General features: G+C 45.8%; 1 protein-coding gene and 21 non-coding genes across 22 annotated transcripts in view; all 22 read left to right on the top strand.

Annotated features, from left to right (window-relative positions):
• Window positions 1–14,174, top strand: part of LOC125724531 (serine/threonine-protein kinase pim-1-like) — a 153,216-nt gene that overhangs the window by 55,087 nt on the left and 83,955 nt on the right. The window lies entirely within an intron of this gene.
• On the top strand, window positions 193–274 carry trnal-uag (transfer RNA leucine (anticodon UAG)). Its single transcript has one exon. It is a non-coding gene; the product is annotated as a tRNA-Leu (tRNA).
• On the top strand, window positions 1,429–1,510 carry trnal-uag (transfer RNA leucine (anticodon UAG)). Its single transcript has one exon. It is a non-coding gene; the product is annotated as a tRNA-Leu (tRNA).
• trnal-aag (transfer RNA leucine (anticodon AAG)) lies at window positions 2,047–2,128 on the top strand. Its single transcript has one exon. It is a non-coding gene; the product is annotated as a tRNA-Leu (tRNA).
• On the top strand, window positions 2,665–2,746 carry trnal-aag (transfer RNA leucine (anticodon AAG)). The gene has a single exon. It is a non-coding gene; the product is annotated as a tRNA-Leu (tRNA).
• On the top strand, window positions 3,901–3,982 carry trnar-acg (transfer RNA arginine (anticodon ACG)). Its single transcript has one exon. It is a non-coding gene; the product is annotated as a tRNA-Arg (tRNA).
• On the top strand, window positions 4,519–4,600 carry trnal-aag (transfer RNA leucine (anticodon AAG)). The gene has a single exon. It is a non-coding gene; the product is annotated as a tRNA-Leu (tRNA).
• trnal-aag (transfer RNA leucine (anticodon AAG)) lies at window positions 5,137–5,218 on the top strand. The gene has a single exon. It is a non-coding gene; the product is annotated as a tRNA-Leu (tRNA).
• trnal-aag (transfer RNA leucine (anticodon AAG)) lies at window positions 5,446–5,527 on the top strand. Its single transcript has one exon. It is a non-coding gene; the product is annotated as a tRNA-Leu (tRNA).
• trnal-aag (transfer RNA leucine (anticodon AAG)) lies at window positions 6,064–6,145 on the top strand. Its single transcript has one exon. It is a non-coding gene; the product is annotated as a tRNA-Leu (tRNA).
• trnal-aag (transfer RNA leucine (anticodon AAG)) lies at window positions 7,608–7,689 on the top strand. Its single transcript has one exon. It is a non-coding gene; the product is annotated as a tRNA-Leu (tRNA).
• On the top strand, window positions 7,917–7,998 carry trnal-uag (transfer RNA leucine (anticodon UAG)). Its single transcript has one exon. It is a non-coding gene; the product is annotated as a tRNA-Leu (tRNA).
• Window positions 8,226–8,307, top strand: trnal-aag (transfer RNA leucine (anticodon AAG)). The gene has a single exon. It is a non-coding gene; the product is annotated as a tRNA-Leu (tRNA).
• trnal-uag (transfer RNA leucine (anticodon UAG)) lies at window positions 8,843–8,924 on the top strand. The gene has a single exon. It is a non-coding gene; the product is annotated as a tRNA-Leu (tRNA).
• trnal-aag (transfer RNA leucine (anticodon AAG)) lies at window positions 9,152–9,233 on the top strand. The gene has a single exon. It is a non-coding gene; the product is annotated as a tRNA-Leu (tRNA).
• On the top strand, window positions 9,770–9,851 carry trnal-aag (transfer RNA leucine (anticodon AAG)). Its single transcript has one exon. It is a non-coding gene; the product is annotated as a tRNA-Leu (tRNA).
• On the top strand, window positions 10,079–10,160 carry trnal-aag (transfer RNA leucine (anticodon AAG)). Its single transcript has one exon. It is a non-coding gene; the product is annotated as a tRNA-Leu (tRNA).
• Window positions 10,388–10,469, top strand: trnal-aag (transfer RNA leucine (anticodon AAG)). The gene has a single exon. It is a non-coding gene; the product is annotated as a tRNA-Leu (tRNA).
• Window positions 10,696–10,777, top strand: trnal-uag (transfer RNA leucine (anticodon UAG)). The gene has a single exon. It is a non-coding gene; the product is annotated as a tRNA-Leu (tRNA).
• trnal-uag (transfer RNA leucine (anticodon UAG)) lies at window positions 12,238–12,319 on the top strand. The gene has a single exon. It is a non-coding gene; the product is annotated as a tRNA-Leu (tRNA).
• Window positions 13,473–13,554, top strand: trnal-aag (transfer RNA leucine (anticodon AAG)). The gene has a single exon. It is a non-coding gene; the product is annotated as a tRNA-Leu (tRNA).
• trnal-aag (transfer RNA leucine (anticodon AAG)) lies at window positions 14,091–14,172 on the top strand. The gene has a single exon. It is a non-coding gene; the product is annotated as a tRNA-Leu (tRNA).

Genomic DNA, 14,174 nt, shown 5'->3' with positions numbered 1-14,174 from the left:
GTCTAGAGAAAGTTTCCTCACACTAAAAATGCATGTGGGTGTTTAATGTGACTTTCTCATGTTGCCGACTCATTGGAGTTCGACCACGGTTCAACACAAATCAGCAGACAAGACCTGCCTGTTTATCTTAGAATACCTATTGTATATAAAGGTTCTTCGTATGAGCCGAACTGCAAAATAAGGATTAACATGGGTAGTGTGGCCGAGCGGTCCAAGGCGCTGGATTTAGGCTCCAGTGTCTTTGGAGGCGTGGGTTCGAATCCCACCGCTGCCATATTTAACTTCTAATAAACCTGATTGTCTGTATTTGTCTAGAGAAAGTTTCCTCACACTAAAAATGCATGTGGGTGTCTAATGTGACTTTCTCATGTTGCCGACTCATTGGAGTTCGACCACGGTTCAACACAAATCAGCAGACAAGACCTGCCTGTTTGTCTTAGAATACTTATTGTATATAAAGGTTCTTCATATGAGCCGAACTGCAAAATAAGGAATAACACGGGTAGTGTGGCCGAGCGGTCCAAGGCGCTGGATTTAGGCTCCAGTCTCTTCGGAGGCGTGGTTTCGAATCCCACCGCTGCCATGTTTAACTTCTAAGAAGCCTGGTTGTCTGTATTTGTCTAGAGAAAATTTCCTCACGCTAAAAATGCATGTGGTTGTCTAATGTGACTTTCTCTTGTGGTCGACTCATTGGAGTTCGACAACGATTCAACACAAATCAGCATACAAGACCTGCCTGTTTCTCTTAGGATACCTATTGTATATAAAGGTTCTTCATATGAGCCGAACTGCAAAATAAAGATTGACATGGGTAGTGTGGCCGAGCGGTCCAAAGCGCTGGATTAAGGCTCCAGTCTCTTCGGAGGCGTGTGTTCGAATCCCACCGCTGCCATATTTAACTTCTAAGAAGCCTGGTTGTCTGTATTTGTCTAGAGAAAGTTTCCTCACACTAAAAATGCATGTGGGTGTCTAATGTGACTTTCTCATGTTGCCGACTCATTGGAGTTCGACCGCGGTTCAACACAAATCAGCAGACAAGACCTGCCTGTTTCTCTTAGGATAACTATTGTATATGAAGGTTCTTCATATGAGCCGAACTGCAAAATAAGGAATAACATGGGTAGTGTGGCCGAGCGGTCCATGCCGCTGGACTTAGGCTCCAGTCTCTTCGGAGGCGTGGGTTCGAATCCCAGCGCTGCCATGTTTAACTTCCAAGAAGCCTGGTTGTCTGTATTTGTCTAGAGAAAGTTTCCTCACACTAAAAATGCATGTGGGTGTCTAATGTGACTTTCTCATGTTGCCGACTCATTGGAGTTCGACCACGGTTCAACACAAATCAGCAGACAAGACCTGACTGTTTGTCTTAGAATACCTATTGTATATAAAGGTTCTTCATATGAACCGAACTGCAAAATAAGAAATAATATGGGTAGTGTGGCCGAGCGGTCCAAGGCGCTGGATTTAGGCTCCAGTCTCTTCGGAGGCGTGGGTTCGAATCCCACCGCTGCCATGTTTAACTTCTAAGAAGCCTGGTTGTCTGTATTTGTCTAGAGAAAGTTTCCTCACACTAAAAATGCATGTGGGTGTCTAATGTGACTTTCTCTTGTTGCCGACTCATTGGAGTTCGACAACGATTCAACACAAATCAGCAGACAAGACCTGCCAGTTTCTCTTAGGATAACTGTTGTATATAAAGGTTCTTCATATGAGCCGAACTATAAAACAAAGACTGACCTGGGTAGTGTGGCCGAGCGGTCCAAGCCGCTGGATTAAGGCTCCTGTCTCTTCGGAGGCATGGGTTCGAATCCCACCGCTGCCATATTTAACTTCTAAGAAGCCTGGTTGTCTGTATTTGTCTAGAGAAAGTTGCCTCACTCTAAAAATGCTTGTGGGTGTTTAATGTGACTTTCTCTTGAGGCCGACTTATTGGAGTTCGATAACGGTTCCACACAAATCAGCATACAAGTCCTGCCTGTTTCTCTTAGGATACCTATTGTATATAAAGCTTCTTCATATGAGCCGAACTGCCAAGTAAGGAATAACATGGGTAGTGTGGCCGAGCGGTCCAAGGCGCTGGATTAAGGCTCCAGTCTCTTCGGAGGCGTGGGTTCGAATCCCACCGCTGCCATGTTTAACTTCTAAGAAGCCTGGTTGTCTGTATTTGTCTAGAGGAAGTTTCCTCACACTAAAAATGCATGTGGGTCTCTAATGTGACTTTCTCTTGTTGCCGACTCATTGGAGTTCGACCGCGGTTCAACACAAATCAGCAGACAAGACCTGCCTGTTTCTCTTTGGATACCTATTGTATATAATGGTTCTTCATATGAGCCGAACTGCAAAACAAGGGTTAACATGGGTAGTGTGGCCGAGCGGTCCAAGGCGCTGAATTAAGGCTCCTGTCTCTTCGGAGGCGTGGGTTCGAATCCCACCGCTGCCATATTTAACTTCTAAGAAGCCTGGTTGTCTGTATTTGTCTAGAGGAAGTTTCCTCACACTAAAAATGCATGTGGGTGTCTAATGTGACTTTCTCTTGTTGCCGACTCTTTGGAGTTCGACCACGGTTCAACACAAATCAGCAGACAAGACCTGCCTGTTTCTCTTAGGATACCTATTGTATATAAAGGTTCTTCATATGAGCCGAACTGCAAAATAAGGAATAACATGGGTAGTGTGGCCGAGCGGTCCAAGGCGCTGGATTAAGGCTCCAGTCTCTTCGGAGGCGTGGGTTCGAATCCCACCGCTGCCATATTTAACTTCTATGAAGCCAGGTTGTCTGTATTTGTCGAGAGAAAGTTTCCTCACACTAAAAATGCATGTGGGTGTCTAATGTGACTTTCTCTTGAGGCCGACTTATTGGAGTTCGATAACGGTTCAACACAAATCAGCATACAAGTCCTGCCTGTTTCTCTTTGGATACCTATTGTATATAATGGTTCTTCATATGAGCCGAACTGCAAAACAAGGATTAACATGGGTAGTGTGGCCGAGCGGTCCAAGGCGCTGAATTAAGGCTCCTGTCTCTTCGGAGGCATGGGTTCGAATCCCTCCGCTGCCATATTTAACTTCTAAGAAGCCGGGTTGTCTGTATTTGTCGAGAGAAAGTTTCCTCACACTAAAAATGCATGTGGGTGTCTAATGTGACTTTCTCTTGTTGCCGACTCTTTGGAGTTCGACCACGGTTCAACACAAATCAGCAGACAAGACCTGCCTGTTTCTCTTAGGATACCTATTGTATATAAAGGTTCTTCATATGAGCCGAACTGTAAAATAAGGAATAACGTGGGTAGTGTGGCTGAGCGGTCCAAGGCGCTGGATTAAGGCTCCAGTCTCTTCGGGGGCATGGGTTCGAATCCCACCGCTGCCATGTTTAACTTCTAAGAAGCCTGGTTGTCTGTATTTGTCTAGAGAAAGTTTCCTCACACTAAAAATGTATGTGGGTGTCTAATGTGACTTTCTCTTGTTGCCGACTCTTTGGAGTTCGACCACGGTTCAACACAAATCAGCATACAAGACCTGCCTGTTTCTCTTTGGATACCTATTGTATATAATGGTTCTTCATATGAGCCGAACTGCAAAATAAGGTGTAACATGGGTAGTGTGGCTGAGCGGTCCAAGGCGCTGAATTAAGGCTGCAGTCTCTTCGGAGGCGTGGGTTCGAATCCCACCGCTGCCATGTTTAACTTCTAAGAAGCCTGCTCCTCTGTATTTGTCTAGAGAAAGTTTCCTCACACTAAAAATGCATGTGGGTGTCTAATGTGACTTTCTCTTGTTGCCGACTCTTTGGAGTTCGACCACGGTTCAACACAAATCAGCATACAAGACCTGCCTGTTTCTCTTTGGATACCTATTGTATATAATGGTTCTTCATATGAGCCGAACTGCAAAATAAGGTGTAACATGGGTAGTGTGGCTGAGCGGTCCAAGGCGCTGGATTACGGCTCAAGTCTCTTAGGAGGCGTGAGTTCGAATCCCACCGCTGCCATGTTTAACTTCTAAGAAGCCTGGTTGTCTGTATTAGTCTAAAGGAAGTGTCCTCACACTAAAAATCCATGTGGGTCTCTAATGTGACTTTCTCTTGTTGCCGACTCATTGGAGTTCGACCGCGGTTCAACACAAATCAGCAGACAAGACCTGCCTGTTTCTCTTTGGATACCTATTGTATATAATGGTTCTTCATATGAGCCGAACTGCAAAACAAGGGTTAACATGGGTAGTGTGGCCGAGCGGTCCAAGGCGCTGAATTAAGGCTCCTGTCTCTTCGGAGGCATGGGTTCGAATCCCACCGCTGCCATGTTTAACTTCTAAGAAGCCTGGTTGTCTGTATTTGTCTAGAGAAAGTTGCCTCACTCTAAAAATGCTTGTGGGTGTTTAATGTGACTTTCTCTTGAGGCCGACTTATTGGAGTTCGATAACGGTTCAACACAAATCAGCATACAAGTCCTGCCTGTTTCTCTTAGGATACCTATTGTATATAAAGCTTCTTCATATGAGCCGAACTGCCAAGTAAGGAATAACATGGGTAGTGTGGCCGAGCGGTCCAAGGCGCTGGATTAAGGCTCCAGTCTCTTCGGAGGCGTGGGTTCGAATCCCACCGCTGCCATGTTTAACTTCTAAGAAGCCTGGTTGTCTGTATTTGTCTAGAGGAAGTTTCCTCACACTAAAAATGCATGTGGGTCTCTAATGTGACTTCCTCTTGTTGCCGACTCATTGGAGTTCGACCGCGGTTCAACACAAATCAGCAGACAAGACCTGCCTGTTTCTCTTTGGATACCTATTGTATATAATGGTTCTTCATATGAGCCGAACTGCAAAACAAGGGTTAACATGGGTAGTGTGGCCGAGCGGTCCAAGGCGCTGAATTAAGGCTCCTGTCTCTTCGGAGGCATGGGTTCGAATCCCACCGCTGCCATGTTTAACTTCTAAGAAGCCTGGTTGTCTGTATTTGTCTAGAGAAAGTTGCCTCACTCTAAAAATGCATGTGGGTGTTTAATGTGACTTTCTCTTGAGGCCGACTTATTGGAGTTCGATAACGGTTCAACACAAATCAGCATACAAGTCCTGCCTGCTTCTCTTAGGATACCTATTGTATATAAAGCTTCTTCATATGAGCCGAACTGCCAAGTAAGGAATAACATGGGTAGTGTGGCCGAGCGGTCCAAGGCGCTGGATTAAGGCTCCAGTCTCTTCGGAGGCGTGGGTTCGAATCCCACCGCTGCCATGTTTAACTTCTAAGAAGCCTGGTTGTCTGTATTTGTCTAGAGGAAGTTTCCTCACACTAAAAATGCATGTGGGTCTCTAATGTGACTTTCTCTTGTTGCCGACTCATTGGAGTTCGACCGCGGTTCAACACAAATCAGCAGACAAGACCTGCCTGTTTCTCTTTGGATACTTATTGTATATAAAGGTTCTTCATATGAGCCGAACTGCAAAATAAGGAGTAACATGGGTAGTGTGGCCGAGCGGTCCAAGGCGCTGGATTAAGACTCCAGTCTCTTCGGAGGCGTGGGTTCGAATCCCACCGCTGCCATATTTAACTTCTAAGAAGCCTGGTTGTCTGTATTTGTCTAGAGGAAGTTTCCTCACACTAAAAATGCATGTGGGTGTCTAATGTGACTTTCTCTTGTTGCCGACTCTTTGGAGTTCGACCACGGTTCAACACAAATCAGCAGACAAGACCTGCCTGTTTCTCTTAGGATACCTATTGTATATAAAGGTTCTTCATATGAGCCGAACTGCAAAATAAGGAATAACATGGGTAGTGTGGCCGAGCGGTCCAAGGCGCTGGATTAAGGCTCCAGTCTCTTCGGAGGCGTAGGTTCGAATCCCACCGCTGCCATATTTAACTTCTATGAAGCCAGGTTGTCTGTATTTGTCGAGAGAAAGTTTCCTCACACTAAAAATGCATGTGGGTGTCTAATGTGACTTTCTCTTGAGGCCGACTTATTGGAGTTCGATAACGGTTCAACACAAATCAGCATACAAGTCCTGCCTGTTTCTCTTAGGATACCTATTGTATATAAAGCTTCTTCATATGAGCCGAACTGCCAAGTAAGGAATAACATGGGTAGTGTGGCCGAGCGGTCCAAGGCGCTGGATTAAGGCTCCAGTCTCTTCGGAGGCGTGGGTTCGAATCCCACCGCTGCCATGTTTAACTTCTAAGAAGCCTGGTTGTCTGTATTTGTCTAGAGGAAGTTTCCTCACACTAAAAATGCATGTGGGTCTCTAATGTGACTTTCTCTTGTTGCCGACTCATTGGAGTTCGACCGCGGTTCAACACAAATCAGCAGACAAGACCTGCCTGTTTCTCTTTGGATACCTATTGTATATAATGGTTCTTCATATGAGCCGAACTGCAAAACAAGGATTAACATGGGTAGTGTGGCCGAGCGGTCCAAGGCGCTGAATTAAGGCTCCTGTCTCTTCGGAGGCATGGGTTCGAATCCCTCCGCTGCCATATTTAACTTCTAAGAAGCCGGGTTGTCTGTATTTGTCGAGAGAAAGTTTCCTCACACTAAAAATGCATGTGGGTGTCTAATGTGACTTTCTCTTGTTGCCGACTCTTTGGAGTTCGACCACGGTTCAACACAAATCAGCAGACAAGACCTGCCTGTTTCTCTTAGGATACCTATTGTATATAAAGGTTCTTCATATGAGCCGAACTGTAAAATAAGGAATAACATGGGTAGTGTGGCCGAGCGGTCCAAGGCGCTGGTTTAAGACTCCAGTCTCTTCGGAGGTGTGGGTTCGAATCCCACCGCTGCCATATTTAACTTCTAAGAAGCCTGCTTGTCTGTATTTGTCTAGAGGAAGTTTCCTCACACTAAAAATGCATGTGGGTGTCTAATGTGACTTTCTCTTGTTGCCGACTCTTTGGAGTTCGACCACGGTTCAACACAAATCAGCAGACAAGACCTGCCTGTTTCTCTTAGGATACCTATTGTATATAAAGGTTCTTCATATGAGCCGAACTGTAAAATAAGGAATAACGTGGGTAGTGTGGCTGAGCGGTCCAAGGCGCTGGATTAAGGCTCCAGTCTCTTCGGAGGCATGGGTTCGAATCCCACCGCTGCCATGTTTAACTTCTAAGAAGCCTGGTTGTCTGTATTTGTCTAGAGAAAGTTTCCTCACACTAAAAATGTATGTGGGTGTCTAATGTGACTTTCTCTTGTTGCCGACTCTTTGGAGTTCGACCACGGTTCAACACAAATCAGCATACAAGACCTGCCTGTTTCTCTTTGGATACCTATTGTATATAATGGTTCTTCATATGAGCCGAACTGCAAAATAAGGTGTAACATGGGTAGTGTGGCCGAGCGGTCCAAGGCGCTGAATTAAGGCTGCAGTCTCTTCGGAGGCGTGGGTTTGAATCCCACCGCTGCCATATTTAACTTCTATGAAGCCAGGTTGTCTGTATTTGTCGAGAGAAAGTTTCCTCACACTAAAAATGCATGTGGGTGTTTAATGTGACTTTCTCTTGTGGCCGACTCTTTGGAGTTCGACCACGGTTCAACCAAATCAGCAGACAAGACCTGCCTGTTTCTCTACGGATACCTATTGTATATAAAGGTTCTTCATATGAGCCGAACTGCAAAATAAGGAGTAACGTGGGTAGTGTGGCCGAGCGGTCCAAGGCGCTGGATTAAGGCTCCAGTCTCTTCGGAGGCGTGGGTTCGAATCCCACCGCTGCCATGTTTAACTTCTAAGAAGCCTGGGTGTCTGTATTTGTCTAGAGAAAGTTTCCTCACACTAAAAATGCATGTGGGTGTCTAATGTGACTTTCTCTTGTTGCCGACTCATTGGAGTTCGACCACGGTTCAACACAAATCGGCAGACAAGACCTGCCTGTTTCTCTTAGGATTCCTATTGTATATAAAGGTTTTTCATAAGGGCCGAGCTATAAAATAAGAAACGACATAGGTAGTGTGGCCGAGCGGTCAAAGGCGCCGGATTTAGGCTCCAGTCTCTTCGGAGGCGTGGGTTCGAATCCCACCGCTGCCATGTTTAACTTCTAAGAAGCCTGGTTCTCTGCATTTGTCTAGAAAAATTTGCTTCACCCTAAAAATGCATGTGGGTGTCTAATGTGACTTTCTCTTGAGGCCGACTTTTTGGAGTTCGATAACGGTTCAACACAAATCAGCATACAAGACCTGCCTGTTTCTCTTAGGATACCTATTGTACATAAAGCTTCTTCATATGAGCCGAACTGCAAAATAAGGAATAACATGGGTAGTGTGGCCGAGCGGTCCAAGGCGCTGGATTAAGGCTCCAGTCTCTTCGGAGGCGTGGGTTCGAATCCCACCGCTGCCATGTTTAACTTCTAAGAAGCCTGGTTGTCTGTATTTGTCTAGAGGAAGTTTCCTCACACTAAAAATGCATGTGGGTATTTAATGTGACTTTCTCTTGATGCCGACTCTTTGGAGTTCGACCACGGTTCAACCAAATCAGCAGACAAGACCTGCCTGTTTCTCTTTGGATACTTATTGTATATAAAGGTTCTTCATATGAGCCGAACTGCAAAATAAGGAATAACATGGGTAGTGTGACCGAGCGGTCCAAGGCGCTGGATTAAGGCTCCAGTCTCTTCGGAGGCGTGGGTTCGAATCCCACCGCTGCCATGTTTAACTTCTAAGAAGCCTGCTCATCTGCATTTGTCGAGAGAAAGTTTCCTCACACTAAAAATGCATGTGGGTGTCTAATGTGACTTTCTCTTGTTGCCGACTCATTGGAGTTCGACCACGGTTCAACACAAATCGGCAGACAAGACCTGCCTGTTTCTCTTAGGATTCCTATTGTATATAAAGGTTTTTCATAAGGGCCGAGCTATGAAATAAGAAACGACATGGGTAGTGTGGCCGAGCGGTCAAAGGCGCTGGATTTAGGCTCCCGTCTCTTCGGAGGCGTGGGTTCGAATCCCACCACTGCCATGTTTAACTTCTAAGAAGCCTGCTTCTCTGCATTTGTCTAGAAAAAGTTGCCTCACCCTAAAAATGCATGTGTGTGTCTAATGTGACTTTCTCTTGAGGCCGACTTATTGGAGTTCGATAACGGTTCAACACAAATCAGCATACAAGACCTGCCTGTTTCTCTTAGGATACCTATTGTATATAAAGCTTCTTCATATGAGCCGAACTGCCAAGTAAGGAATAACATGGGTAGTGTGGCCGAGCGGTCCAAGGCGCTGGATTAAGGCTCCAGTCTCTTCGGAGGCGTGGGTTCGAATCCCACCGCTGCCATGTTTAACTTCTAAGAAGCCGGGTTGTCTGTATTTGTCGAGAGAAAGTTTCCTCACACTAAAAGTGCATGTGGGTGTCTAATGTGACTTTCTCTTGTGGCCGACTCATTGGAGTTCGACCACGGTTCAACACAAATCAGCAGACAAGACCTGCCTGTTTCTCTTTGGATACCTATTGTATATAATGGTTCTTCATATGAGCCGAACTGCAAAACAAGGATTAACATGGGTAGTGTGGCCGAGCGGTCCAAGGCGCTGAATTAAGGCTCCTGTCTCTTCGGAGGCATGGGTTCGAATCCCACCGCTGCCATATTTAACTTCTAAGAAGCCGGGTTGTCTGTATTTGTCGAGAGAAAGTTTCCTCACACTAAAAGTGCATGTGGGTGTCTAATGTGACTTTCTCTTGTGGCCGACTCATTGGAGTTCGACCACGGTTCAACACAAATCAGCAGACAAGACCTGCCTGTTTCTCTTAGGATACTTATTGTATATAAAGGTTCATCATATGAGCCGAACTGCAAAATAAGGAATAACATGGGTAGTGTGGCCGAGCGGTCCAAGGCGCTGGATTAAGACTCCAGTCTCTTCGGAGGTGTGGGTTCGAATCCCACCGCTGCCATATTTAACTTCTAAGAAGCCTGCTTGTCTGTATTTGTCTAGAGGAAGTTTCCTCACACTAAAAATGCATGTGGGTGTCTAATGTGACTTTCTCTTGTGGCCGACTCATTGGAGTTCGACCACGGTTCAACACAAATCAGCAGACAAGACCTGCCTGTTTCTCTTAGGATACTTATTGTATATAAAGCTTCTTCATATGAGCCGAACTGCAAAACAAGGTATAACATGGGTAGCGTGGCAGAGCGGTCCAAGGCGCTGGATTAAGGCTCCAGTCTCTTCGGAGGCGTGGGTTCGAATCCCACCGCTGCCATATTTAACTTCTAAGAAGCCTGCTTGTCTGCATTTGTCTAGAGGAAGTTTCCTCACACTAAAAATGCATGTGGGTGTCTAATGTGACTTTCTCTTGTTGCCGACTCTTTGGAGTTCGACCACGGTTCAACACAAATCAGCAGACAAGACCTGCCTGTTTCTCTTAGGATACCTATTGTATGTAAAGGTTCTTCATATGAGCCGAACTGCAAAATAAGGAATAACATGGGTAGTGTGGCCGAGCGGTCCAAGGCGCTGGATTAAGGCTCCAGTCTCTTCGGAGGCGTGGGTTCGAATCCCACCGCTGCCATATTTAACTTCTATGAAGCCAGGTTGTCTGTATTTGTCGAGAGAAAGTTTCCTCACACTAAAAATGCATGTGGGTGTTTAATGTGACTTTCTCTTGTTGCCGACTCTTTGGAGTTCGACCATGGTTCAACCAAATCAGCAGACAAGGCCTGCCTGTTTCTCTTAGGATACTTATTGTATATAAAGGTTCTTCATATGAGCCGAACTGCAAAATAAGGAATAACATGGGTAGTGTGGCCGAGCGGTCCAAGGCGCTGGATTTAGGCTCCAGTCTCTTCGGAGGCGTGGGTTCAAATCCCACCGCTGCCATATTTAACTTCTAAGAAGCCTGCTCATCTGCATTTGTCGAGAGAAAGTTTCCTCACACTAAAAATGCATGTGGGTGTCTAATGTGACTTTCTCTTGTTGCCGACTCTTTGGAGTTCGACCACGGTTCAACACAAATCAGCAGACAAGACCTGCCTGTTTCTCTTAGGATACCTATTGTATATAAAGGTTCTTCATATGAGCCGAACTGCAAAATAAGGAATAACATGGGTAGTGTGGCCGAGCGGTCCAAGGCGCTGGATTAAGGCTCCAGTCTCTTCGGAGGCGTGGATTCGAATCCCACTGCTGCCATGTTTAACTTCTAAGAAGCCTGGTTGTCTGTATTTGTCTAGAGGAAGTTTCCTCACACTAAAAATGCATGTGGGTATTTAATGTGACTTTCTCTTGATGCCGACTCTTTGGAGTTCGACCACGGTTCAACACAAATCGGCAGACAAGACCTGCCTGTTTCTCTTAGGATTCCTATTGTATATAAAGGTTTTTCATAAGGGCCGAGCTATGAAATAAGAAACGACATGGGTAGTGTGGCCGAGCGGTCCAAGGCGCTGGATTAAGGCTCCAGTCTCTTCGGAGGCGTGGGTTCGAATCCCACGCTGCCATGTTTAACTTCTAAGAAGCCTGGTTGTCTGTATTTGTCTAGAGGAAGTTTCCTCACACTAAAAATGCATGTGGGTGTCTAATGTGACTTTCTCTTGTTGCCGACTCTTTGGAGTTCGACCACGGTTCAACACAAATCAGCAGACAAGACCTGCCTGTTTCTCTTAGGATACCTATTGTATATAAAGGTTCTTCATATGAGCCGAACTGCAAAATAAGAAACGACATGGGTAGTGTGGCCGAGCGGTCCAAGGCGCTGGATTAAGGCTCCAGTCTCTTCGGAGGCGTGGGTTCGAATCCCACGCTGCCATGTTTAACTTCTAAGAAGCCTGGTTGTCTGTATTTGTCTAGAGGAAGTTTCCTCACACTAAAAATGCATGTGGGTCTCTAATGTGACTTTCTCTTGTTGCCGACTCATTGGAGTTCGACCACGGTTCAACACAAATCGGCAGACAAGACCTGCCTGTTTCTCTTAGGATTCCTATTGTATATAATGGTTCTTCATATGAGCCGAACTGCAAAACAAGGATTAACATGGGTAGTGTGGCCGAGCGGTCCAAGGCGCTGAATTAAGGCTCCTGTCTCTTCGGAGGCATGGGTTCGAATCCCACCGCTGCCATATTTAACTTCTAAGAAGCCGGGTTGTCTGTATTTGTCGAGAGAAAGTTTCCTCACACTAAAAATGCATGTGGGTGTTTAATGTGACTTTCTCTTGTTGCCGACTCTTTGGAGTTCGACCATGGTTCAACCAAATCAGCAGACAAGGCCTGCCTGTTTCTCTTAGGATACTTATTGTATATAAAGGTTCTTCATATGAGCCGAACTGCAAAATAAGGAATAACATGGGTAGTGTGGCCGAGCGGTCCAAGGCGCTGGATTTAGGCTCCAGTCTCTTCGGAGGCGTGGGTTCAAATCCCACCGCTGCCATATTTAACTTCTAAGAAGCCTGCTCATCTGCATTTGTCGAGAGAAAGTTTCCTCACACTAAAAATGCATGTGGGTGTCTAATGTGACTTTCTCTTGTTGCCGACTCTTTGGAGTTCGACCACGGTTCAACACAAATCAGCAGACAAGACCTGCCTGTTTCTCTTAGGATACCTATTGTATATAAAGATTCTTCATATGAGCCGAACTGCAAAATAAGAAACGACATGGGTAGTGTGGCCGAGCGGTCCAAGGCGCTGGATTAAGGCTCCAGTCTCTTCGGAGGCGTGGGTTCGAATCCCACGCTGCCATGTTTAACTTCTAAGAAGCCTGGTTGTCTGTATTTGTCTAGAGGAAGTTTCCTCACACTAAAAATGCATGTGGGTCTCTAATGTGACTTTCTCTTGTTGCCGACTCATTGGAGTTCGACCACGGTTCAACACAAATCGGCAGACAAGACCTGCCTGTTTCTCTTAGGATTCCTATTGTATATAATGGTTCTTCATATGAGCCGAACTGCAAAACAAGGATTAACATAGGTAGTGTGGCCGAGCGGTCCAAGGCGCTGAATTAAGGCTCCTGTCTCTTCGGAGGCATGGGTTCGAATCCCACCGCTGCCATATTTAACTTCTAAGAAGCCGGGTTGTCTGTATTTATCTAGAGGAAGTTTCCTAACACTAAAAATGCATGTGGGTGTCTAATGTGACTTTCTCTTGTGGCCGACTCATTGGAGTTCGACCACGGTTCAACACAAATCAGCAGACAAGACCTGCCTGTTTCTCTTAGGATACTTATTGTATATAAAGCTTCTTCATATGAGCCGAACTGCAAAACAAGGTATAACATGGGTAGCGTGGCCGAGCGGTCCAAGGCGCTGGATTAAGGCTCCAGTCTCTTCGGAGGCGTAGGTTCGAATCCCACCGCTGCCATATTTAACTTCTAAGAAGCCTGCTTGTCTGTATTTGTCTAGAGGAAGTTTCCTCACACTAAAAATGCATGTGGGTGTCTAATGTGACTTTCTCTTGTTGCCGACTCTTTGGAGTTCGACCACGGTTCAACACAAATCAGCAGACAAGACCTGCCTGTTTCTCTTAGGATACCTATTGTATATAAAGGTTCTTCATATGAGCCGAACTGCAAAATAAGGAATAACATGGGTAGTGTGGCCGAGCGGTCCAAGGCGCTGGATTAAGGCTCCAGTCTCTTCGGAGGCGTGGGTTCGAAACCCACCGCTGCCATATTTAACTTCTATGAAGCCAGGTTGTCTGTATTTGTCTAGAGAAAGTTTCCTCACACTAAAAATGCATGTGGGTGTTTAATGTGACTTTCTCTTGTTGCCGACTCTTTGGAGTTCGACCACGGTTCAACACAAATCAGCAGACAAGACCTGCCTGTTTCTCTTAGGATACTTATTGTATATAAAGGTTCTTCATATGAGCCGAACTGCAAAATAAGGAATAACATGGGTAGTGTGGCCGGGCGGTCCAAGGCGCTGGATTTAGGCTCCAGTCTCTTCGGAGGCGTGGGTTCAAATCCCACCGCTGCCATATTTAACTTCTAAGAAGCCTGCTCATCTGCATTTGTCGAGAGAAAGTTTCCTCACACTAAAAATGCATGTGGGTGTCTAATGTGACTTTCTCTTGTTGCCGACTCTTTGGAGTTCAACCACGGTTCAACAGAAATCAGCAGACAAGACCTGCCTGTTTCTCTTAGGATACCTATTGTATATAAAGGTTCTTCATATGAGCCGAACTGCAAAATATGGAATAACATGGGTAGTGTGGCCGAGCGGTCCAAGGCGCTGGATTAAGGCTCCAGTCTCTTCGGAGGCGTGGGTTCGAATCCCACCGCTGCCATA

The sequence above is a fragment of the Brienomyrus brachyistius genome, unplaced genomic scaffold, assembly GCF_023856365.1.
Source record: "Brienomyrus brachyistius isolate T26 unplaced genomic scaffold, BBRACH_0.4 scaffold57, whole genome shotgun sequence".
NCBI classification, from domain to species: domain Eukaryota; kingdom Metazoa; phylum Chordata; class Actinopteri; order Osteoglossiformes; family Mormyridae; genus Brienomyrus; species Brienomyrus brachyistius.
This window is presented reverse-complemented; position numbering and strand designations above follow the sequence as displayed.